The following is a 24,204-nucleotide window of genomic DNA, read 5'->3' as shown; positions in this document are numbered from 1 at the left end:
TGCAATGGTAGGTTTTACAGATATTTTACTGTAATTATACCTAACTGTAGGCTCACACAGATCTCTCCCTATCCCTATCCCTAACCCCTAGACCCCCTCTTTGTTTAAATATACATAATTTAATAATTAGTATGTATTACATATATTGTGCTGTAACTATACTTAACCTTACTCTCACACAGAGCCCTCCCTGTACCTATCCCTAACCCCTAGACCCCCCTGGTGGTGCCTAACCCTAAGACACCCCTGGTGGTGCCTAACCCTAAGACCCCCCTGGTGGTGCCTAACCATAAGACCCCCCCTGGTGGTGCCTAACCCTAAGACCCCCCTTTGGTGGTGCCTAACCCTAAGACCCCCCTGGTGGGTGGTGCCTAACCCTAAGACCCCCTGGTGGTACCTAACCCTAAGACCCCCCTGGTTGCGTATATTATACTGTAACTATACTTAACCCTCCCTGTACCTCTCCCTAACCCCTAGACCCCCCTGGTAATGCCTAAACCTAACCATCCCCACCGCACAAAGACCCTAAACACATATAAACAATAATATATTTAATCCTTAAAATACTTCTCTACAAATAACATGAATAAAATAATTTATATATTTGTAATAGAATAAATAGCCTTAAAATAGCCTTAAAATCACGTATACATTAATATTATAAATAGAGAAAAATATATATAAATATATACAATACAATAGATAGCCTTACAATCATGTACGAATTAGAAATCTTAAAATAACAGTAATATTAAAAGCAATATTTTAGTAACTATAATCAACACATTATAAGTGTAAAAACAAAGTTAATACCAAAAGCGATGTATTTCTAATACAATAAGGTTGAAAACGGTATTTAAGCATTATACATATGAAAACAAATTTTTAAATGATCAAAGAAGTGTAAACGAAAATTTAGTTGTTAACCACTTGCCGACCGCACACTCATAACGTGCGTCGGCAAAGTGGCAGCTGCAGGACCAGCGACGCAGTACTGCGTCGCCAGCTGCAGCCTAATTAATCAGGAAGCAGCCGCTCGTACGAGCGGCTGCTTCCTGTCAAATCACGGCGGGGGGCTCCGTGAATAGCCTGCGGGCCGCCGATGGCGGCTCGCAGGCTAGATGTAAACACAAGCGGAAATAATCCGCTTTGTTTACAGGCAGATCGGCGATCCCCGGCCAATCAGCGGCCGGGGATCGCCGCCATGTGACAGGAGACAGCCTGTCACTGGCTGCACAGGACGGATAGCGTCCTGTGCAGCCCGGCTTACCAGGGGGGGCCAGGTAGGAGAGGGAGGGGGAGGATTTCGCCGCGGAGGGGGGCTTTGAGGTGCCCCCCCCGCCACCCACAGCAGGCAGGAGAGATCAGACCCCCCCAGCACATCATCCCCATAGGGGGGAAAAAAGGGGGGCAATCTGATCTCCCTGCCTGCACCCTGATCTGTGCTGGGGGCTGCAGAGCCCACCCAGCACAGATCAATCAAACCAGCGCTGGTCCTTAAGGGGGGGTAAAGGGTGGGTCCTCAAGTGGTTAAACTTTTGTAAGCGAAATTTTAAAATTAAAAAATAAGTAAAAACTGATATAAGCGAAATTTAAAAATGAAAAAATAAGTTTAACACAACCTCAAAACGAACTTGTAAACGATATTTGTTATAAACCTTATTTTGTAAAAGAAAACTTTTGTTAACACGATCCCTGTAACCGCTATTTCTTGGACGCCCTTTTTTCCTGTCGTGCGCCGAATAGCCAATATTTTGCATTGCAGTCTATGATGGCGCCCTTTTTGTCCACTATCCCTGTGCGCCCTTTTTTACTAGCCCGGGGAGGAGCACCTGATGGCTATGGAGAGAAGACACGCCAGCGGACAGGTGAGTGTAAGCGCCACTGCCTACACTCTGCATGGCCCGGATGGAGGGGGTTTGAAGATGGGCAGAGACTTGGAAGCCCAGAAAGCTTCACGGAATTTCAATCCATTTTATGCTGAAATCTATTTAAAATCTGTGTACAATGTGTGTAAATGATGTGAGAGGGATCTGTATATTGGCAACATTTACTAGTGTATGGTTAGCTTAAAGGGCAGCTGAACAGAGAAGTATTTGGAGGCAGCCATATTTATTTCCTTATAGACAATACCGGTTGCCTGGCAGTCCTGCTGATCTACTTGGCTGCATTAGTGTCTGAATTACACACTTGAAACAAGCATATGGCTATTCTTGTCAGATTTGTGTCAGAAATGTCTGATCTGCATGCTTGTTCAGGGTTTATGGCTAAAAGTATTAGCGGCAGAGGATCAGCAGGACAGCCAGGCAATGTGCATGGTTTAAAAATAAATAAATATGGCAGCCACCGTTTCCCTCTCATTCCAAGTTCCCTGTAAAATCTGCAAAGTCTGTAGTGTGTCATTTTTATTGTTTTATATTGAGATCAGGTTTGCTTTAAAGTGGGATTGACACCATAAAAATCAAATTTCAACAGAAACTGGTCTGAGTCTATTGAGTGATAAATATGCTAATCCTGTATTCTAAACTTTCAAAACTTTTTATGCAGTTATGGTTGGGAGTTATCACATTCATTTAAGTACTGGTATCTGCTAAATTGTGTTAATGGCAATCCCTGAAAACAAGAGTTTATTTTTACAAACATAACTACTCTTCTTGGAGTTAAAGTTATAATGTACTTACATTAAATTATGATTTTACCTGTGCCTAAATATGAGTTTGTCACGGTTATTGTTTACATTTAGGCCAGACACTTACCACGTCGCGTTTGTAAGAACCTATACGTTGGTTGCTATTGGCAACAGCACAACACAACTTTTACTCTGGCACAGTGCCGGGCCGAGGCATAGGCTGGAGAGGCTCCAGCCTCAGGGCGCAGTGTAGGAGGGGGCGCAGAATTCATTCAGCTGTCATTCCTGATTGTGTTTGAAGCAGAAAGAAATAAGAAAAGGGGATACATGGCAGTGACTGCAAGCCATATAACTAGATATTAAGGTGTTGGGGAGGATGTGGGCCCTGTGGCGCCTCTTAGTTTAATAGCAAGCAGTGTGTGATGGCTGGGGTGGCAAGGATGGAGGGGCGCACTTTGGTGTCTCAGCCTTGTGTGCTGGAGGACCTTGTCCTGGCTCTGCTCTGGCACCAGCAACTCATTAGAGCTGCAACTCACAGCGACAGCATACAGGAGATAGAGCATAGACAGCCACCTTCACCTTTAAGGGCTTTATTCAGCAATCAGAGTTATACAAGTATTCCATCAGGCATCTTTTGTTACATGTTGATTTCTTCAGAGTATAAACAGTCTTTCCTATATTTACAGCATACAGACATGAAGCTATTATTCTAAATAGGAAGCGTAGAGAGCAGGATAGAATGCAGAAGATGAAGTCCCCTCTGCCATCCCGTCTCTTACTTTTATATGAACATTAAAGAGTTAAATTCTGACATCACCCGAGCCATACCCCCAAGCCTACAATTGGCGGGCATGGGCATGTGACCCACATCATCATCTAGTGCGCCAGTGCTTTATGCCCTACATCAGGGGTAGGGAACCTTTTTGGCTGAGAGAGACATAAACACGACATATTTTAAAATGAAATTCTATGAGAGCCGTACAATATGTCACCTGTAAATGCACATAAGAGACAGCTTTTCACCAGTAAATGCACGAAATGACAGACAGCCTTTCACCAGTAAATGCACATAAGAGACAGCTTTTCATCAGTAAATGCACAAAATGACAGACAGCCTTTCACCAGTAAATGCACATAAGAGACAGGTTTTCACCAGGTAATGCACATAATGACAGACAGCGGTTCCCCAGTAAATGCACATAAGAGACAGCTGTTCACCAGTAAATGCACATAATGACAGACAGCGGTTCCCCAGTAAATGCACATAACAGACAGCTGTTCACCAGTAAGGCCCGGTTCACATTAGCGGTGGCTGTCCGGAATCGCCGTGCCGGAGCCGGACCGCTTTCAGAACGGACGGAACGGACGCACGGCATGGCAATGAAAGCCTATGCGTCCGTTCACATGCGTCCGTTCTGCCGGACCGGAGCCGGACCGGATCCGGGCCGGATCCGGACTCCGGCGTCCGTTCCAACATGCGCTATTTTTTGGTCCGGCTCCTCCGGCAGCCGTATCCGGAGCGGAGCCGGACTGCACCATCCGGCCAATACAAAGCAATGAGAGCCGGAGAGCGCACAACACACTGGTTACAAAAACCGGACGTTCTACCCCACTTCCTATGCATTTTGGATGGGGACCACATGGGCCCAGCGAAGAGTGGGGCAGCAGCGATTTCATGCTGGAGCTCTTTTTGCCAGCAACATGTCTGATATGTCTGAAGGAGGCGAACAACAGAGAGAATTCCCAGGTTTACGAGTAAAAAATGCCTGGATCCATGGTCCCAACTGCAGTCTCTGTATCCACGGATGGTCTCCACACGTCCACCTGTCTCCAACAATGACCCCAGACCCTTCTGCTGACCTCCCAGACCCCAGGTAATTAAAAGGATGTTATCTCCTTAAGAAACCGGATCCGGACCGCAACCGTGTTCACACCGCACGGAAACCGGATGCAAACGGACCGGATCCGGACCGGATCCGGATAGGAACCGTACGGATCAGGTCCGGTCCGGATACGGTGTGGTCCGGACATCCTGTGCGGTTTTTACTAAACTGCAAGTGTGAACGGGGCCTAAATGTACATGTTACGGCCAGAACCCGAAGTTTGGCCAGAACTAGAAGTGGCCGGCCACTTCGGGTTCTGGTCGGCCAATGTGCGAACTGGCCGCTGCGCTGCGGCCAATGTGAGAAATGCAACAATTCCTGTAAGGTTAATGTTATGTTGTGGCCGCAGCGCAGCGGGCAAATGTATCACATCTTTAGTTTATTCAATGAAATTAAGGCGGCGACAATGTGCGAACTGCCTTTTTTTATCTGCCTCTCTCTTCTCCTCCCCCCCCCCCCCCCGCCTCTCTCGCTCTCCTATGGGCAGCCGGGCGGGGACACGCGTGTCCCTCCGGAGTCGTTCATCGCGGCAGGGAATAATCCTGCCGTTCTTGCAGAGCGGGTGCTGGCAGAAGCAATGTCTGCAGCCTCCCCGCTCTGCTCTCCTGCCGCGACGAACGACTCTCCTGGACACGCGTGTCCCCCGCCCGCTGCCCATAAGAGAAGGAGAGAGAGGCGGGGGGAGGAGAGAGGCAGAGAAAAAGCCGGCGGCCTAATATTATTGAATAAACTAAAGATGTGATACATTTGCCCGTTGCGCTGCGGCCACAACATAACATTAACCTTACAGGAATTGCTGCATTTCTCACATTGGCCGCAGCGCAGCGGCCAGTTCGCACATTGGCCGGCCAGAACCCGAAGTGGCCGGCCACTTCTAGTTCTGGCCAAACTTCGGGTTCTGGCCGTAACATACATAATGACAGACAACGGTTCCCCAGTAAATGCACATAAGAGACAGCTTTTTCACCAGTAAATGCACGAAATGACAGACAGCCTTTCCCCAGTAAATGCACATAAGAGACAGCTTTGCACCAATAAATGCACAACATGACAGACAGCCTTTCCCCAGTAAATGCACATAAGAGACAGCTTTGCACCAATAAATGCACGACATGACAGACAGCCTTTCCCCAGTAAATGCACATAAGAGACAGCTTTGCACCAATAAATGCACGACATGACAGACAGCCTTTCCCCAGTAAATGCACATAAGAGACAGCTTTGCACCAGTAAATGCACGACATGACAGACAACCTTTCCCCAGTAAATGCCGACATGACAGACAGCCTTTCCCCAGTAAATGCACGACATGACAGACAGCCTTTCCCCAGTAAATGCACAACATGACAGACAGCCTTTCCCCAGTAAATGCACGACATGACAGACAGCCTTTCCCCAGTAAATGCACATAAGAGACAGCTTTGCACCAGTAAATGCATGAAATGACAGACAGCGGTTCACACTTACCAGGCCAGGCAGCTTCACTGCCGAGTTCCAAAGCGCGGGCTCGGCTGACGTAACTGGCCACAACCCTCTCAAGCCTCCAGTCCCTGCACGCAGCGTCACCATGGGGGCAGAGCTACAGTACGCTGGCCGCGGCGGCTGAAGGAGGCGGCGCTCAGCGTGTAATGTGCCGATGAAGGAGGCACACATGCAAATGTAAAGGCCGGGCATGGAGGCGCCGGCGGCGCGCTGACTTAAAAGTAAACACAGGCTCTCTGGCCGCTCCGTCACACATACTTTAGTGAGCCAGAGAGCCACATTCGGAGGTGAAAAGAGCCATGTATGGCTCGCGAGCCATAGGTTCCCGAAGCCTGCCCTAGATGCACGGAATGCAATGTTTTCCAAATATCGGCTCTGTTTACCTTTTCGTAGTCTGAATGTTGGGACATTTAGACCTGATAACCCATTATGTGTCCTTCTAGAGGAAAATGCTTCTTGTAAATGACGTCATAATTTCTCTCTGAGAAACTATGCTTAAAGAGACCCTGCATCTCAAGTCTTTACTAGACTTTAGTACCTGAGGCCTAGAATTCAAGTATACTTACATTCTAACAACGTTGTGCCAGAAGCTTACAAATTGCCACTGAGCAGACGGAAAGTCTGCAGCGTGTTACCCTATGACTTCCGCTGTGATCCATCAGAGGCAGAAGTCATTGGAGTCAATGAGCGATGCAGGATTTTAATCAACGGGAGTGTGGTGCAAAGCAGTACGCATCTGCGGACCGACAGGAATCCCAATGACATACTTCCTGCCCCCACGGTACCTTAAAGGCGGTCAGTCTAATGTCCCTCCTTACCATAGTTATAGTCTGATATCCCTACCATAATCTAGGAACAATTTGGAGAGAAGTCTGTACGTTTTGGGGGGTGCCTGCCTATACTGTGTACAGTCATTACCCCTCCTACCTTTTCTGCATCACAATGCCTTGAAAGATAAAGGCATGATTCACCTCTACAAGGGTGCTAATTGTTAAATACAGGGTCTTTTTGACACGTGACTCACTATTTGCCATGTATTATGGGAATAAAAATTTCCATGTGGGCTGTTTTTGTTGGTAAAACTACAGAGAGATTACAGAAAGGATATTGGCACTAAAATACATTATACATCATCAATTAATAGATCAAGCCTTGTCATTTTTCACAAAAGCATCCTAATCTATCTCAAATACAATTCCGCTTAATACCACGCTAGACTGATAATTCCTTTCTTGTTTGGGAAGTACCATTGGTGGTGACTTGAATTTTTATTCAGTTTACTGTCAGCCTTTTTTTTTCTTGTATTAGTATTTTATTTTACTGTGGTGTTTCATACTAATACTGGAAGAAACTGACATGCAGTGCCACCTCATGCCTCAGTATGTATGTCTTCAGGGCTGGATTTACCATAAGGCACAGTAGGCACATGCCTATAGGTGCCTTATGGGGCAGGGGTGACTCCCCGAATGTCCCCTTCTAAGTCCAAAGCAGGGAGCACAATGTCACTCCCCTGCTTCCCCCTCAGCCTGGTCGGTTCATCCCTGTAGTCAGCAGCTGGGCAGCAAAGCGAATGTTCCCAGCGGCCGCCGTACATGCGCCCATAGCACTGCTGTACAGCGTGTGTTACTACTCCCGCCGCCCCCAAACGTGAGTGTAAACAGCGCTGACTAGCCCCGCTCTGCAGAGTTAACATGTGGCTGCACTCTCCTGCAACTCCAGCCTTGCGACCGTGGAAGGAAGCGCAGAAGCACACAGAGTACGGTGGCGGGAGGCGGGAGATAACGGATCAGGCGTGTCAGAGCAGACAGCCTGCCTGAATTGATGCTGACTTTTCCCTGGGATCGGCTATAATATACGGCGGCTGCATAGAGTGTGGTAAAGTTTTTTTTTTCTTTCACCATCTGCTTGAATCTTGGGGGGGGGGGGGGGGGCAGAGGAGAGGTCTGTATGTTGGTGGTGTGGGTATACTGAGGAAAAGAGGGTCTGTGGGTATTTGTTGGAGGTTGGGGTTTATTGGGGGGAGGGGGATCTGTTGCTGTGTGTTTTGTTTGAAGTTTGGGGTTTATTGGGAGGGGGGGTCTGTAGCTGTGTGTTGGTGCTGTGGGTTTATTCAGGTAAAGAGGGGGTTCTGTGGCTATGTGTTGGAGTTTGGGGTTTATTGCGGGAATGGAAGGGGGAGGTCTGGCTGTGTGTTTGAAGTTTGGGGCTTATTGAGAGAAGGAGAGAGGGTCCTTTTCTGTGTTGGTGGTGTGGGTTTATTGGAGGAGGAGGAAGTCTTAATTTCTGTGTGTTGGTTGTAGCACAGTTAAAGCCACTATTGGGCTTAGTTGCTCTCCACTGCGCATGCATGGCCCAGAGGTGTGCAGTGCGGCCACAGCCCTGCATGCGCAATATTCCCAAGCTACCAGGATGGACAGTGAAGGAACAGGATGGGCCACAAGGGGACCCACAGAGTACTTTATAAAGGCAGGGAAGGGGGCATGGCTTGCACAGAGGGGTGGGGCTTAGGGCACCAGAACTTTTGTTCCTATAGGCTCCTGAGCTGTAAATCTGGCCCGGTTTGTCTTGGTAGTTGTTTTTACTTCCTACCATGCAGCTCTGCAGCCTCTGTTACACTAGTGACCATGTGCTGTGGGCATGACTCCTCCAGCTCTGCGGCTGTTGGTTTACCGAGGCATGTGGTTCTTTCTTATGTCTTCTTTCTTCTCCTTTAACTCTGATTGAAGTGTCTTTCTGCCTGTCGGGCTTTGTATCACGCCAAGGTCGAATTAGATTGGCCCATTTTTAAGCTTGATACAAAAATTTTCTTAAACCTGCATCAGCCTGGAACTCTTTGCATCACATTGACTATCCCTAGTCAGTCATACCTGGGAGAAGGAGCTAGCTTATAAACCGTGTGCCCCCCCCCCCCCACCACACACACACACACACACACACACGCACACGCACACGCACACGCACACGCACACACACGCGCACACGCGCACACACACACACGCACACACACACACACACACACACACACACACACACACACACACACACACACACACACACACACACACACACACACTCCTTGACCTCCCACTCAACCACTTCACATGAAACCATCCACTTAGAGATATCCCAGTGTGTTTATGCTCCCTTCCTAACCACAGTTTTCTACGCAAGTAATTACTGTAACTTTATTTATACTAAAGGTGGCCATTAATGATACAGTTTGGCGAACAATCATTTACGAATGATTCTTCATATGAACAATCGGAAATGATCATTTTGGGACCATTTATGGACAAAATCTCCTAGCCAATCCAGTCAGATTATCGGATGAATCCAAAAATCAGATCAGTTTCATTAATCTGATTGTTCTTACGAAGAATAAATGATTGTTCATTTTGATAAAGGTGAGGTACTGAACACTTTTGTGACCTAGGCAACTTCTCTTCTTAGTGACAATGCCTCCAGCTACGCTGAAGGTCCTTTCTGACAGGATGCTTGAGGCAAGACAGAAGTTGGATGGCAAATTGGGACAGCTCTGGCCACAGGTCAAGCCTGCGCACCCAGTAGTCCATGGGTTCATCTCTGCTCACAGTGTCTACATCCACACTTCAGGCCAGGTAGTCGGCTCCCTGCCGGTCCAGGCGCTGGTGGAGGGTGGATCCGGAAGGGCTAAGGTCCGCATGTCTGACATCACCATGAGCTCACTAGAGTGTCCTGTCCTTGTCTGCGTGGACATGGGAGGAGGATGATGATTACTGGCAGTGGCATCTTTGTTCCGTTGTGCTGTGACATCACCCTTAAATGCACTGTAAAGCATAGTTGCCAGCTTGTTCTGCAAGTGCTGCATCCTTTCTGCTTTCTGGTGATTTGCAAACATCTGTGCCACTTTGTGCCTATACCAAGGGTCCAGTAGTGTGGCCACCCAGTACAGCTCATTCCCCTTGCTTTTTTTTTAATAAGGGGGTCCCTCAACAAGCTGGACAGCATGAAAGACTCCATCTGCACAAATTTGGATGCAGACGTACTATCCATCTCCTCTTGCTCTTCCTCAGTGATGTCAGCTAAGTTCTCCTCCTCCCCCCAACCACGAACAATACCACTGGAAAGTTGAGCAGCAGAAGCCCCCTGCGACACCTGCTGCGGTTGTCCTTCCGCCGCCTCCTCCTCCGCCAAAAACAAACACCTTGCTCATCATCTGACTCCACTTCCCCACAAGACTCTTCCTCCTCCTCCTCACCCTCTGTGCTGCCGCAGGTGTTGATGAATCATCTGCTTCTGCTGAGAATTGATCCCACAATTCTTCTTCCTGTTCCTGTTCACACTCCTCCACAGCTTGATCCACCACTCTACGCACGGCCCGCTCCAGGAAGAAAGCATATGGGATCAAGTTGCTGATGGCGCCTTCACTGCGACTCACCAGGTTTGTCACCTCCTTAAACTGCTGCATGAGCCTGCAGGCATTTCGCATGAGTGTCCAGTACTTCGGCCAGAACATCCCCATCTCCCCAGAGCAGCCTTTCTCAACCTTTTTTGACCCGAGGAACACTTTGGAAAACTTTCAAATCTTGGGGAACCCCTGACGTGCGCATATATATATATATATATATATATATATATATATATATATATATATATATATATATATATATATATATATATATATAATTTTTCTTATATTAAAATTGGACCCATTTCCTCTTTATAGTATGGCGCCTGTCCCCTCTTTATTTAGTGTGGCCCGCTATGACCCCTTTAACAGGTATGGCCCCCTTTGTCCCACTTGTTAGCAGTTATGGATCCCATGTGCCCTTATTAACAAGTGTGGCCCCCATTTGGGTGGCTGCTTTGTCCCACCAGTTTGTTTGGCTGCTATGTCCCCCTTGTTTGTGGGACTGCTTTGTCCCCCCTTTCTGTGGCTGCTTTGTCCGTTTCCGTGCTGCTGTCCCCCCTTTCTGTGGCTGCTTTGTGCATTTGTATGCTGCTGTCCCCCCTTTCTGTGGCTGCTTTGTCCCCCCTTTCTGTGGCTGCTTTGTGCGTTTGTGTTCTGCTTTCCCCCCTCTCTGTGACTGCTTTGTCCCCCGTTTCTGTGACTGCTTTGTCCCCCTTTCTGTGACTGCTTTCCCCCCTCTCTGTGGCTGCTTTGTCCCCCATTTCTGTTACTGCTTTGTCCGTTTGTGTGCTGCTTTCTCCCCCCTTTCTGTGGCTGCTTTAGTCATTGGTGTCAGTGCAGGGAACAAAAAAAAAAACATACTTACCATCTGACGTCCTTTCCTCCTTGAAGCTGAGATCCTGTTAGAACTCTGCGCGTGCCGGAACTATAGAGATTTGTAGATCCATCTGCCGCATCACTCACAGCAGCATGAATGAATCCTGCTGCCGCCGCTGCTATGCTGTGGAGCATCTATGGAGCCTGCTGCCGCCGCTGCTTTGCTGTGGAGCAACTATGGAGCCTGCTGCTGCTGCTGCTATGCTGTGGAGCAGCTATGGAGAAGCAGGACTATATTGTCCGGCGGAAAAGTCAAATTGACACGGAACCCCTGTTTGAGAATAGCTGCCCCAGAGCGTGTCCTTTGACTGTAGTTGTAGAGATACTGTTTGACGTCTTTCTCCTGTTGTAGCAGGCGGTTGAACATCAGGAGGGTCGAATTCCAGTGAGTTGGGCTATCGCAAATCAAGCGCCTCACCGGCAATTTGTTTCTCTGCTGAATATCGACAAAGTGTGCCATGGCCGTGTAAGACCATCTGAAATGCCCACACACCTTCCTGGACTGCTTCAGGACGTCCTGTGAACCTGGGTACTTAGACACAAATCTCTGAATTATGAGATTCAGCACATGTGCCATGCAGGGTACATGTGTCAACTCTCCCAAATTCAAAGCCGAAATGAGATTGCTGCCGTTGTCACACACCACGTTGCCGATCTCCAGTTGGTGCAGAGTCAGCCACTGATCCACCTGTTTGTTAAGAGCCGCCAGGAGAGCTGCTCCAGTGTGACTCTCCGCTTTGAGGCAAGACATGTCTAAGATGGCGTGACACCTTCGTACCTGGCATGCAGCATAGGCCCTGGGGAGCTGAGGCTGTGTAGCTGGAGAGGAGATTGCAGTACCAGTAGAGTAGCACTGCCACTCAGCCAAGGTCGAGGACGAGAGTGAAGAAGTTGTAGCAGGAGCAGTAGGAGGAGAAGGAGAGGAGGTGGCAGCAGGCCTGCCTGCAAGCCGTGGAGGTGTCACAACTTGGTCTGCTGCACCGCCGCATACTCCCTGCTTGCCAGCAGTCACCAGGTTGACCCAATGGGCTGTGTAAGTAATGTACCTGCCCTGACCTTGCTTGGCAGACCAGGCATCCGTGTTCAGATGGACCCTTGACCCAACGCTGTGTGCCAGAGATGACACTACTTGCCTTTCAACTTCATGGTACAGTTTGGGTATCACCTTTTTTGGAGAAATGATTGCGGCCTAGTATCTTCCACTGCGGTGTCCCAATGGCCACAAATTTTTGGAAGCCTCGAGTCCACCAGCTGTTATGGTAACAGCTGGCAAGCTAACGGTTCCGCCACGCCAGCTGTCAGACGCCGGGCAAGGGGGTGACTGGCAGACATTGGCTTCTTCCACTCAAAGATTTCCCTCACGGACACCTGGCTGCTGCTCTGTGCAGAGGAGCAGGAACTGCTCAAGGTGAGAGGTGGAGTGGAGGAGGGTGGCTGTGATTGTGAAGGTGCAAGGGAGAAAGCGGCTGAAGATGATGCACCTGAAGGAGGAAGAGGAGAAGGAGGGTGGCTTTTCTTATGTGTGCTGCTTTTCCTCAGGTGGTCTTCCAATTGCAGTTTGTGCCTTTTCTCCATTTGCCTTCGTAAGGCAATTGTCCCTACGTGGCTGTTGGCCTTTCCATGGCTCAATTTTTGGCGGCAGAGAGAACAGATGGCATTGCTCTGATCTAAGGCAGACACACTAGAAAATGTCACCGCTGAGCCCCCCTGGGGTGTGGGCACTATGGTGGCCTCAGCAGCTGACATTGAAGGGCATGTTGACTGGCTGTCCATAGGTGGCGATAGATGGTGCCGGACACTGCCACCAGCTGTTTCTGAAGACGAGCTCCCCCTGCTTCTTTCAGCAACTCGTCTCCTCCAATTTCTCTCTGACTCCCCCTCTGAACTGTCCCCTTGGTCATCTTGTCTCTTAGGAACCCACGTGGCATCCGTATCATCATAATCATCCTCCCCAGCTTTGCTTGCCTCAGACACCTCATAAACTGCACCAACAGCAGGTACTTCATCATCCTCCTCCTCACACATTATGTTCATAGTGTCGCCTAACTCAGACATATGAGGTGGTGTAACTTGCTTAGTGCCTTCATCTTTATGTAACAATAATGTCTGTGAATCAGTTAATTTCCCACCAAATAACTCCTGCAAAGTGTCAAATGCAGCGGATGTGGTGCAGTTACACAGGTGCAGTGAAAGGTATGCAGTGACTGGTATTACAATACAATGTGCAGCTGTCAAACACGTGCAGTTAGCAGGTATGCACAGACTCCTATATTACACAGCTGGCGGTCACACAGGTACTGTGAACAATTATGCAGTGACTAGTATTACAAATTTGCAGCTGTCACATACACAGGTACCATGAACAGGTGCAGTGACTGGTATATAACACTGCTTGCGGTCACGTAGGTAGGTAGGTAGGTAGGTAGGTAGGTGCACTGAACACAGGTGGGTATGCAGTGATTGGTATTACAAATGTGCAGCTGTCACACACACACACACACAGGTACCATCAACAGGTGCAGTGGCACTGCGTATATAACACTGCGTGCGGTCACGTAGGTAGGTAGGTGCACTGAACACAGGTGGGTATGCAGTGATTGATATTACAAATGTGCAGCTGTCACACATACACACAGGAACCGTCAACAGGTGCAGTGACACTGCATGTGCTCACGTAGGTAGGTAGGTGCACTGAACACAGGTGGGTATGCAGTGATTGGTATTACAAATGTGCAGCTGTCACACACACACACACAGGTACCATCAACAGGTGCAGTGACACTGCGTATATAACACTGCGTGCGGTCACGTAGGTAGGTAGGTGCACTGAACACAGGTGGGTATGCAGTGATTGATATTACAAATGTGCAGCTGTCACACATACACACAGGAACCGTCAACAGGTGCAGTGACACTACATGTGCTCACGTAGGTAGGTAGGTGCACTGAACACAGGTGGGTATGCAGTGATTGGTATTACAAATGTGCAGCTGTCACACACACACACACACACACACACACAGGTACCGTCAACAGGTGCAGTGACACTGCGTATATAACACTGCGTGCGGTCACGTAGGTAGGCAGGTGTACTGAACACAGGTGGGTATGCAGTGATTGGTATTACAAATGTGCAGCTGTCACACACACAAATACCGTCAACAGGTGCAGGGACACTGCGTGCGCTCATGTAGGTAGGTAGATGCACTGAACACAGGTGGGTATGCAGTGATTGGTATTACAAATGTGCAGCTGTCACACACACACACACACACACACACACACACACACACACACACACACACACACACACACACAGGTACTGTCAACAAGTGCAGTGACACTGCGTGCGCTCATGTAGGTAGATAGGTGCACTGAACACAGGTGCGTATGCAGTGATTGGTATTACAAATGTGCAGCTGTCGCACACACAGATAGTCACTGAATGTGCTGGACCTGGCAGTGGCACAGTAGGAATTACCAAGGGGCCGATGTCCCAGCCGCAGCTGCGACTGACTGACAGGGCTGTATATGCAACACAAGTGTCTGTGGACAAGAACAACATTAGCTCTCAAAAGAGCTGTTGAGGATGAGGAGTGCTTTTTAGCAATAAGATCAGCAAGAAAGAGCAACCTAACAAGCTTAACACAAGAGCCTAACTAAGCTTTACCTATGTCAGCAGCAAGGTACTTTCCCTTCTAATTACTCTAATTACTGCAGCCACACGAGTGAGTGAAAAGGCTGACGCTGCCTGCCTTTTATAAGGGAGGGTGGCTCCAGGAGGGAGTGTAGCCTGATTGGCTACCCTGTGCCTGCTGACTGTGATGTAAAGGGTCAAAGTTGACCCTAATGATGTAGTATAGGGGGCGGGTCGAACTCGCATATAGTTCACGGTTCACCGCGAATACGAACCACCGAAGTTCGTGCGATTAAGTTTGCGCGCAAACCGTTCGGGCCATCTCTAGCCAAAAGCTGAAAAGCTAAAGTAGTACATGAGTGTATGTAACAGCTAGCTGACTTCAAACTAACAGATTTAACTGTGACTGCAGGACTGGTATGTATGGAAAATACAAAAATTTGCAGTCAGGACCATTGGCTTTAATTACATGCGAATTGCATGTAGAATAATGTGTAGTACGAAAATCTACAGAAGGCTGTCCATATTTTTTTCCTGAACAGATCTACATTTAAAAAAAACAACAAACAAACAAAAAAAACACAGTGAATGGAAACTGTTCCATAGAATTACACTGCAAACATTTCTCATTTGGATTTCCGCAATGCAAATTTGCATACAGCTGAAATGGGCCCTAAAGAATTTGTTAGCTTATCACTGGTTAGCATACATTTCTGGAGAGTGACAAAATGCTAGAGGAACAATGCATTGGCATGTGCATTATAATTGTGCATGAGCTCACAGGTCCAAACAGCACAACCATCTTTACACACTGTACAGAGCACACAAAATGCAACACGCATACTCCACCCATATCCATATATCACACACAGCCAGTATCCTTCCCTCACTGTTATGCTGGGAACACACATACTCCATGCATATGTGTACAACACACACAGCCAGTATCCCCCATTCACTGTCTCCCTGTACTGCTGAATTCCTTCCAGCATGCCTCTGGTTATCAGCTTGATTCAGAGCTGTAAACCGCAAGAAGGAGCAGATCAGGTTACAGCTTTCTCTGCTCTCGCCTTGCTTCAGTCCCCATGGCAATATCTATACAATAGTAGAATCATATGTACAAATGTTACAGCAAGCTCATGAAGAACCAGAAATCCTATGAGTGTGTAAGGGACTGAAAGAGACCAAAAAAACCTCCTTACTAAAATAAACTTAAGTACAAATGTGAACAGGAGTTACAAGCCGATAGCTTACCCTGTTGCCAACAGTCAGCACTGCACATGGCGAGGGGCAGAGACTGAAGTGAGTAATGATGAGAACATGCACTCACAATGAGGAGGGTTAGGCGATACGTGTGACAGACAGCAAGCTGGTGCTGCTATTAAATGACATTCAGAATTTATACTATACCAGCAAACATACCCCTCAATGCTTGCAGCTCTGGCTGAGTTTCTAATAAGTGCCTCCATGTGCTTCATGGTAGGACGCCCCTGGCTAGGCCCCAGAATCCCCTGGGGCCCTATACACCTCTCCTCCCTGTGATGCCCTATCAAAGGTTTTACCTCTTTTTACTACTTTCTCCCCTTTTATTGCAGTTGGAATTGTATCCAGCCACTTATGGCTACAGTGATGAGTGATACTGAAGTTACCAGACCTACATAAAAAATATTCCTGCAGTTGGGCTTTACATCTTAATGCAAACAATTTGTTTAGCTACCTGTAGTCACCACAGGAAAAGCTTTCTTTGATATCTACATACTCTTTATTTATCCTGCCATCATCATACATTGACAACCATTGAAGGAAACCTGAGATGAGGATCGCTCCCACGCTGTTCTCATCCGCCTCCTCATTTGTTCGCAGTTGGCCCCGGAAAGTCCTCCGGTCCGAGGCCAACTGTGCATGCGTAGCCAGGCGGCACGCGCTTCCCTGTCTCGCTCCCGGCAACGGGAGTGAGACAGGGCAGCAGGATCAGCTGGACTGCTCCTGCATGGACTGGTCCTTACCGGGGGCCAGTTGCGGGCAAACAAGGAGTCGGAGTAGGACGACTAAACCTGGTGGGGGCTGAAGCAAGCCCCAGGTGTGTATATTTTATAGATAGGTCCCCATCTCCGGTGCACTTTAATTATTAATTACTTAGACAGTGTATTAACCTTTAGATTATTCACTGTTACTGATTTTGTGTAATTTCTCAAAATGTCATTTATGAACTGGTTATCTGTATGTATGGGGTGTATGCATGCAGAGAAAACCAACAATGTGTATGTAAAGAACAGGTAACAAGTGATCTGATCTAGTAGAAATCATGTAAGCAACTAAGCTGTTAAGTTTAAACAAACCCTAAATAAACTTATGTGGGTAAAAATAAGAATAGTCATGTCTCACAGCATGTGCTTGAATTGACAGAGCTAGCAGTGACTATGAACTAGGCATGCTTAACAAGCATTAAATGTGTACCATCCTGTAGATGAGATGCTATTGTCCATTGTGCTAATGCACATTGGAGTCATGTGGCAGTGGCATCTGATTGCATGTGCTCTTTTTCTCTCAAACCAGAAAGCTGATCCATCTTCTTTCTAAAAAAAAAAAAGTTCATCGTTTTCTGGCTGTTGTGCTGATCCTAAAGGAAATGCACACTAATTTTTATATTGTGTTAAGTGTGTGTTATTATGCCTTCGTCATATGCAGACTAGCCTATTGTAACACCCTCCTGTGTGGACTACCAGAAAAACCCCTAAACTCACACTAATCCATCCTAATCTTTGCATTTTGACTCATTTACTTTTCTTATTGCCCATGCAATGCTGCTCTCCTCTCTTCATTGGCTGGCTGTCATGCCAAATTATCCAGGTAAGCTTCCAGCTCTAGATGATAAAGCTCTCTCTAATGAAAACTTTCCACATGTTTTATTAATCCCAAAACACAATTCCAAACCTAATCTCCACTCTGTAAATGGGTTTTCTGTATCTTTTTGCCCAAGTCAGTTATCTCTTCCAGTGCCCACATTAGACACATCACAGTCTATCTCTTATCTGGAAAAGTCTGCCTCTTATCAGGAAATCCCTCCCAAAATCTGCTTGACAATTGCCATACCTCATGATCTTCAAACACTACATTTAAACTTCCCTGTGATACATAAAATGTATATAGAGCTCAGAACTCTGTATATATCTGTGTAAATGTCACTTTACCGAGTTAAAACCACCATTTTCTCTTTTACTTTTTTTAAAGAGACTCCGTAACAAAAATTGCATCCTGTTTTTTATCATCCTATAAATTCCAAAAGCTATTCTAATGTGTTCTGGCTAACTGCAGCACTTTATGCTATCACTGTCTCTGTAATAAATCAATGTATCTTTCCCCTGTCAGACTTGTCGGCCTGTGTCTGGAAGGCTGCCAAGTTCTTCAGTGTTGTGGTTCTGCTATGAACTCCCCCCTCTCTGCACACTGCCTGTGTATTATTTAGATTAGAGCAGCTTCTCTCTTCTCTCTTATCTTTTACAAGCTGGATAAATCGTCCTCTGAGCTGGCTGGGCTTTCACATACTGAAGAATTACAGACAAGGGCAAAGCTGTTTGCAGGAAGAAAAGAGCAGCCTGAAACTTCAGTGCATGAGAACTGCAGGGGGAAGAAACACACAAATGATCTCTTGAGATTCAAAAGGAATGCTGTATACAGCCTGCTTGTGTATGGATGTATTTTTCTATGTGTGGACATACTGTACATCAACCTACTTCCTGTTTTGGTGGCCATTTTGTTTGTTTACAAACAAACTTTTTAAAACTGTTTTTAACTACTTTTAATGCGGTGAGGAGCGGCGAAATTGTGACAGAGGGTAATAGGAGATGTCCCCTAACGCACTGGTATGTTTACTTTTGAGCGATTTTAACAATACAGATTCTCTTTAAATCTATTTTGTGAAAAAGTACAGGGTGTTTTTTAAAAAATATTTTATTTACTTGGTCTCATTATTCTCCCTAACATACCTAGCAACTATGGCAATGAAGGTATTTGTGGGGGCTATGCAATTAACCCCTACATTCAGTGGTATTGATGTTAATGTAAATGGCAGGATTATGCAATTCCCACCATCTCTACCAACTATGTATTTTCTTTATTACCCTTGTTTGTAGTTCATAATTGTTCGTATATAGCATTGTATATTATTTTAATTGTAAAGTACCACTTTTAATGTTTTCACTTTATAAGTCTGTAATGATAAGACTGCTACAGTAAGCATGTGTTCTATGTTCCTGAAGAATGAGGTCTACATCCTAGGTTTTGAGCACATGGTACCATACCATGCTTGATCTTGTCATAGTCAAACTATCATAACAAGATTTGACATTAAAAATGCTAAATCTTATATAACCAAACCTTAATATGCATTTATAATTGATTAAAAGCATCAGAGAATGTTTCAAAAACATGTTATCAACAATTGCCTTAGATTACCCCTAACAAATGTATTTGCATCAAGGGGTATGTCTTTGATGTTTCCATAGTAGGGGACACTAGCCTACCCTACAATATAGGTATTTGCAATTATTATTTCTAATTAAACTGTGGAATTTTATGTATTTTTGTGTACAAGTGTAGATGTAGTGGAGTCGCGATCTTAAATAACCATGGAATTTTGATTAAACATTAATATTTTAGAATAGACAAAGCAAGAATTTAGTAGTTGGGCATACACTATGACAATATAAATGCTCTTTTTAATCGGATACATAGATTATTTTTACAGATCAGTTCATCAGACCTAATTTAGGGACATCTGTGAAGCAAAGGAGATATGGTTCTAAAACAGGCACTGTTCCTTAAAAAGTGGGACAGTAAGAAGCATTGTGTAATCCTCATCACTCCCATTATTGGAGCAGTTCATGAGACCACGATTTTGTAGTCTTTTCCTGACAACAGTGTCAATTACTGAAATGGGAATCTGTTGTGCTCCAGAAGATGTCCAAAGTGTGCTGGACTTCATGGCACAGAAGTACAGTCATGCCACTTCCTGCCTCCGTCCTTGTCTGTTGAGCAGTTTTACATCTTACCCCCACTATCCACAGTGGCATGGAGGGGGAATAGTGATTAACACTGCTGGGACTTGTACAGGAGCAGGGTAAGCCATTTATTGGCTTTACCCTGCGCCCAAATCTCCTGGCGGCCAATTCATAGGCACGCAAATAGAGGGCCAAAAAGCTCTGTAAGGTCTCGTTCAGATCATTCAGCGCCGATGGCTGTGCGATGCGCTGCACTGCAGATCCTATTCACCTCAGTGAATGGGATCTGCGCTGCAATTCCCAAAAATGCATGCAGCAGTGCGATAGCGCATTGCACATGAAGAGAACGGTAGAAGGGCTGTCTATGCCCTTCTACCATTCTTACGTGTCGCACACTATACGCACTGCCAAAATGCGTGTATAGTCGGAACCTCAAGGAGCCCCTTAGATGATAAAAATGTGCATGGGGGGGGGGGGTTGTCATGCACTTGAAGAGACTGAGCACCCTCGCTGGCAGCCTACAGCGTCATCGGCAATTGCCTAACTCAACCGTCAGTCAGGCACATTCATCTGGACAGCCGCAATAGGCCACTTCTTCTGTACTCTCCGCAGGCATGAATGCGAGGATGCATCGACGTCACACAGGGGGAGGGGGGTTCAAGCGCCGCTACTGCTAGCCAGCGTGGACGCATGTATGCAACAGCTGAAGCCGGAAGGGAACCATGGAGACCAGGACGCCACCGCCAGGGATCAGGTACGTATAGATTGGTCCCAGTTTCTTGCCCAGCCGGCTAGATCAAATCACTGCGCGCACCGGCACCCAGCCCCAGGCAGTCCTGACTCGTCAGACCACACACACTGAACAGGGCATCCAGTGACTGCCACGGCTGGTAACAAGGCCATCTTCTTTGGCTGGCAAAGGGGGCTGGGGGCCCCCAGTGACTCTGGGGCCCGGTCGCAATTGCCCCCTTTGCCTTACTTGTAGCGCCGGCCTTAACTACTATCTGGGGGAGGTAATGAGAGAGCACAAAGGCTACTTAACTACTTCACTACCCCAGGTTATTTCCCCTTAAAAACCAGAGCAATTTTCACATATCACGCTCCTCCCATTTATTCATAACTACATTTATCACTACTTTTTATCACCAATTAGGCTTTTTGGAGTGTGATTTTTTTTTTAAGAAGCACTATATTTTGTATGGATTTTAGTAATGCATTTCTCCTTTTTCATCCATTATATTTTTAAAATAAACAATGTTATTTTACAGAAAATCCATACATTTTATTTGCCCATTTGTCCTGGTTATCACAACATTGATTGAAATTGTTTTGCTAGTACAATGTATGAGGACAATATTTATTTGAAATTAAAGGTGTATTTTTTATGTGGAATTCTCCATCCAGAGCATTCTGGGAGACTATGTACATTTTCTACTACTTTTAGAACTCTCAGTAAAGAAACATTCTGTAGAAATCACCTGGCAGGACTAAAGATGTCCCCACCTGTGATATATTTCTGACTGTAAAACGGGGTGAGGAAAAATTTTACAATGGTCAACCACTAACCAACCAGTCTGTATTCATGTTGGATTATTGTGGCTCTGTGCAATTAAAGGATACCACAACTGAAATGTGACATAATGAGATAGACTTGTGTATGTACAGTGCCTAGCACACAGATAACTATGCTGTGTTCCTTTTTTTCTTTCTCTGCCTGAAAGAGTTAAATATCAGGTATGTAAGTGGCTGACTCAGTCCTGACTCAGACAGGAAGTGACTACAGTGTGACCCTCACTGATAAGAAATTCCCCCTTTTTACCTCTTTCTTGCTCTCAGAAGCCATTTTCTGCTAGGAAAGTGTTTTATAGTTGGAATTTCTTATCAATGAGGGTCACACTGTAGTCACTTCCTGTCTGAGTCAGGACTGAGTCAGCCACTTACATTCCTGATATTTAACTCTTTCAGGCAGAGAAAGAAAAAAAGGAACACAGCATAGTTATCTGTGTGCTAGGCACTGTACATACACATGTCTATCTCATTATGTCACATTTCAGTTGTGGTATCCTTTAACCTCCTGGACGTTACGCACGCTGGAGGATTTACAGCCGACAGTCCCCCTGGATGATTTTAAGTGATAGCTGTAATATCTTCAGCTAGCACTGGGCTAGCTAGCAGTGGTGGCCGGCATCCCCTGATTACTGATGATCCCCCCTGATTGCCGCTAAATACATTACCCAGCCTGGATCCAGTGATCGGCGCAGCCTCCCCGGACAGCTCTGGTCTTCACTATTGGGAGGATCAAACATGACGTCGGCGACGTCATGACGTCATGCGCAGACCCGATCCTCCCCATAGAGAGACTGGAGCTGCGCCGGGAGGCTGTGTGATTGCTGGATCCTGGGGGGGTAATGAATTTAGCGGCAATCGAGGGGGGATCATCAGTAATCAGGGGATGCTGGCCACCACTGCTAGCTAGCCTAGTGCTAGCTGAAGATATTACAGCTATCCAATTACTTAAAATCATCCAGGGGGACTCTTGGGGACAGCCGGCGGTATGCCCGACACAGTGTCGGGCATACCGCTAAGGAGGTTAACAAGATGACACTTCATTTAATTCCAGCCCTTCTTAGCTTTCAGGGACGTCAAAGGGATGATTTGTGTTTTCAGTAGTGGTGCATTGTGGGACACCATATACTTACTCCAACCTGAATAGTCACTAATACCTTCTGTTTTAACCACTTTGTCCTCCTTGACGTATTTAAACGTCAAGGAGGACATGCGCGCTCCCGCACACTCCTGCGGCCGATCGCACTCGTGCATGCGTGCTCCCGGCCGCGGATTCGGTAGCCCAGAAATCAGTGAATCGGGCTATGGTGCCCGATCACTGATTCCTCTCCCCTGCAGAGAAAGCGACAGCTTCTCTCGGAAGCTTCGCATTTTCTGAATCCTATGTCCCTTTAAGCGTACATTGTACGCTTAGAGTGATGCAATGTAAACAAACTCAAGGTTGCCATCTTGTGGCCAAAAAGTAAAACTACAACTGAAAGTAAAAAAAAAAATGGACATATATTTCCCTAAATCAAACACCATTTCCATCCCACCCTCCCAAAAATACACACATAAAATGTTTAATAAAAAAAAACAAAGAACATTACAATAAAAAAAATAAAAAACACATAAATATTTACCTAAGGGTCTAAACTTTTTAAATATCTATGTAAAGATGAAATATTTCTATTTTTTTTTTGTTGTTGTTATAAGCTTGTCAATAGTAATGGATGCAGAACGGAAAAAATGCTCTTCTATTTCCAAATAAAATATTGTCGCCATACATTGTGATAGGAACATAATTTAAACGGTGAAATAACCGGGACAGATGGGCAAATACAATACATGGGTTTTAATTATGGAAGCATGTATTATTTTAAAACCATAATGGCCGAACACTGAGAAATAATGAATTTTTTCCGTTTTTTTCTTATTCTTCCTGTTAAAATGCATTTACAGTAAAGTGGCTCTTAGCAAAACGTACCCCCCCAAAGAAAGCCTAATTGGTGGTGGAAAAAACAAGATATAGATCAGTTCATTGTGATAAGTAGTGATGAAGTTATAGGCTAATGAATGGGAGGTGAACATTGCTCGGATGCATAAAGTGAAAACGACTGAGAGCTTACGTGGTTAAGAAGGCAAATTTCTGTTTTGATATAACAGTAATCACTCTGAGACATTGGCCTCAATTCACCCCGCAGTTTACACTAGTCTATAGATGGTTTTTAGTCTACTGATGGTTTGGTGTAATGTTTTATACCTGTTTTTAGACCTGGTCTAACATTCAGTAATTACACAATTCACAAAGGCAAACAAGGAGTAACCACACCCACTTTTTCTGACAGAGATTAGACCAGCTGATTTCTGTCGGTAAAGTAATTCTATGAGGTATTTTAGATGTGAGGATGGAACCTTTTGAATTTGAGGATGGAACCTTTTGAATTAATTATGCAGGAATTTAATTGTATGCAGAGGAAAGCTCATCAAGGAGAATTATGTCAGTAATAGCTACTCGTTTGTGAATTGCATCTTTTGATCATTTCCCCTGCTTTACCGACATAATTACCATATGTTTTAGACCAGGTCTAAAAACAGGTCTAAAACATTTGGTAATAGTGAATTCCCCTTTGATGCAACTGACCAAACCATCAGTAGACTAAAAACCATCAGTAGACTAGGCTAAACTGCTTAATGAATTGAGGTTATTGCCTGAGACTCCTGTGATTCAATAAGGGTTACTCAGCCTCCTATGATGTGGT

The 24,204-nt window shown here is 45.9% G+C and overlaps 1 protein-coding gene across 1 annotated transcript in view; it reads left to right on the top strand.

Moving 5' to 3' along the window:
- The window catches only part of MOCOS (molybdenum cofactor sulfurase), a 424,598-nt gene that overhangs the window by 22,266 nt on the left and 378,128 nt on the right, over positions 1-24,204 (top strand). The gene's annotated exons all lie outside the window — the stretch shown is intronic.

This window comes from Hyperolius riggenbachi, chromosome 5 (assembly GCF_040937935.1).
Source record: "Hyperolius riggenbachi isolate aHypRig1 chromosome 5, aHypRig1.pri, whole genome shotgun sequence".
Classification (NCBI taxonomy): Eukaryota; Metazoa; Chordata; class Amphibia; order Anura; family Hyperoliidae; genus Hyperolius; species Hyperolius riggenbachi.
This window is presented reverse-complemented; position numbering and strand designations above follow the sequence as displayed.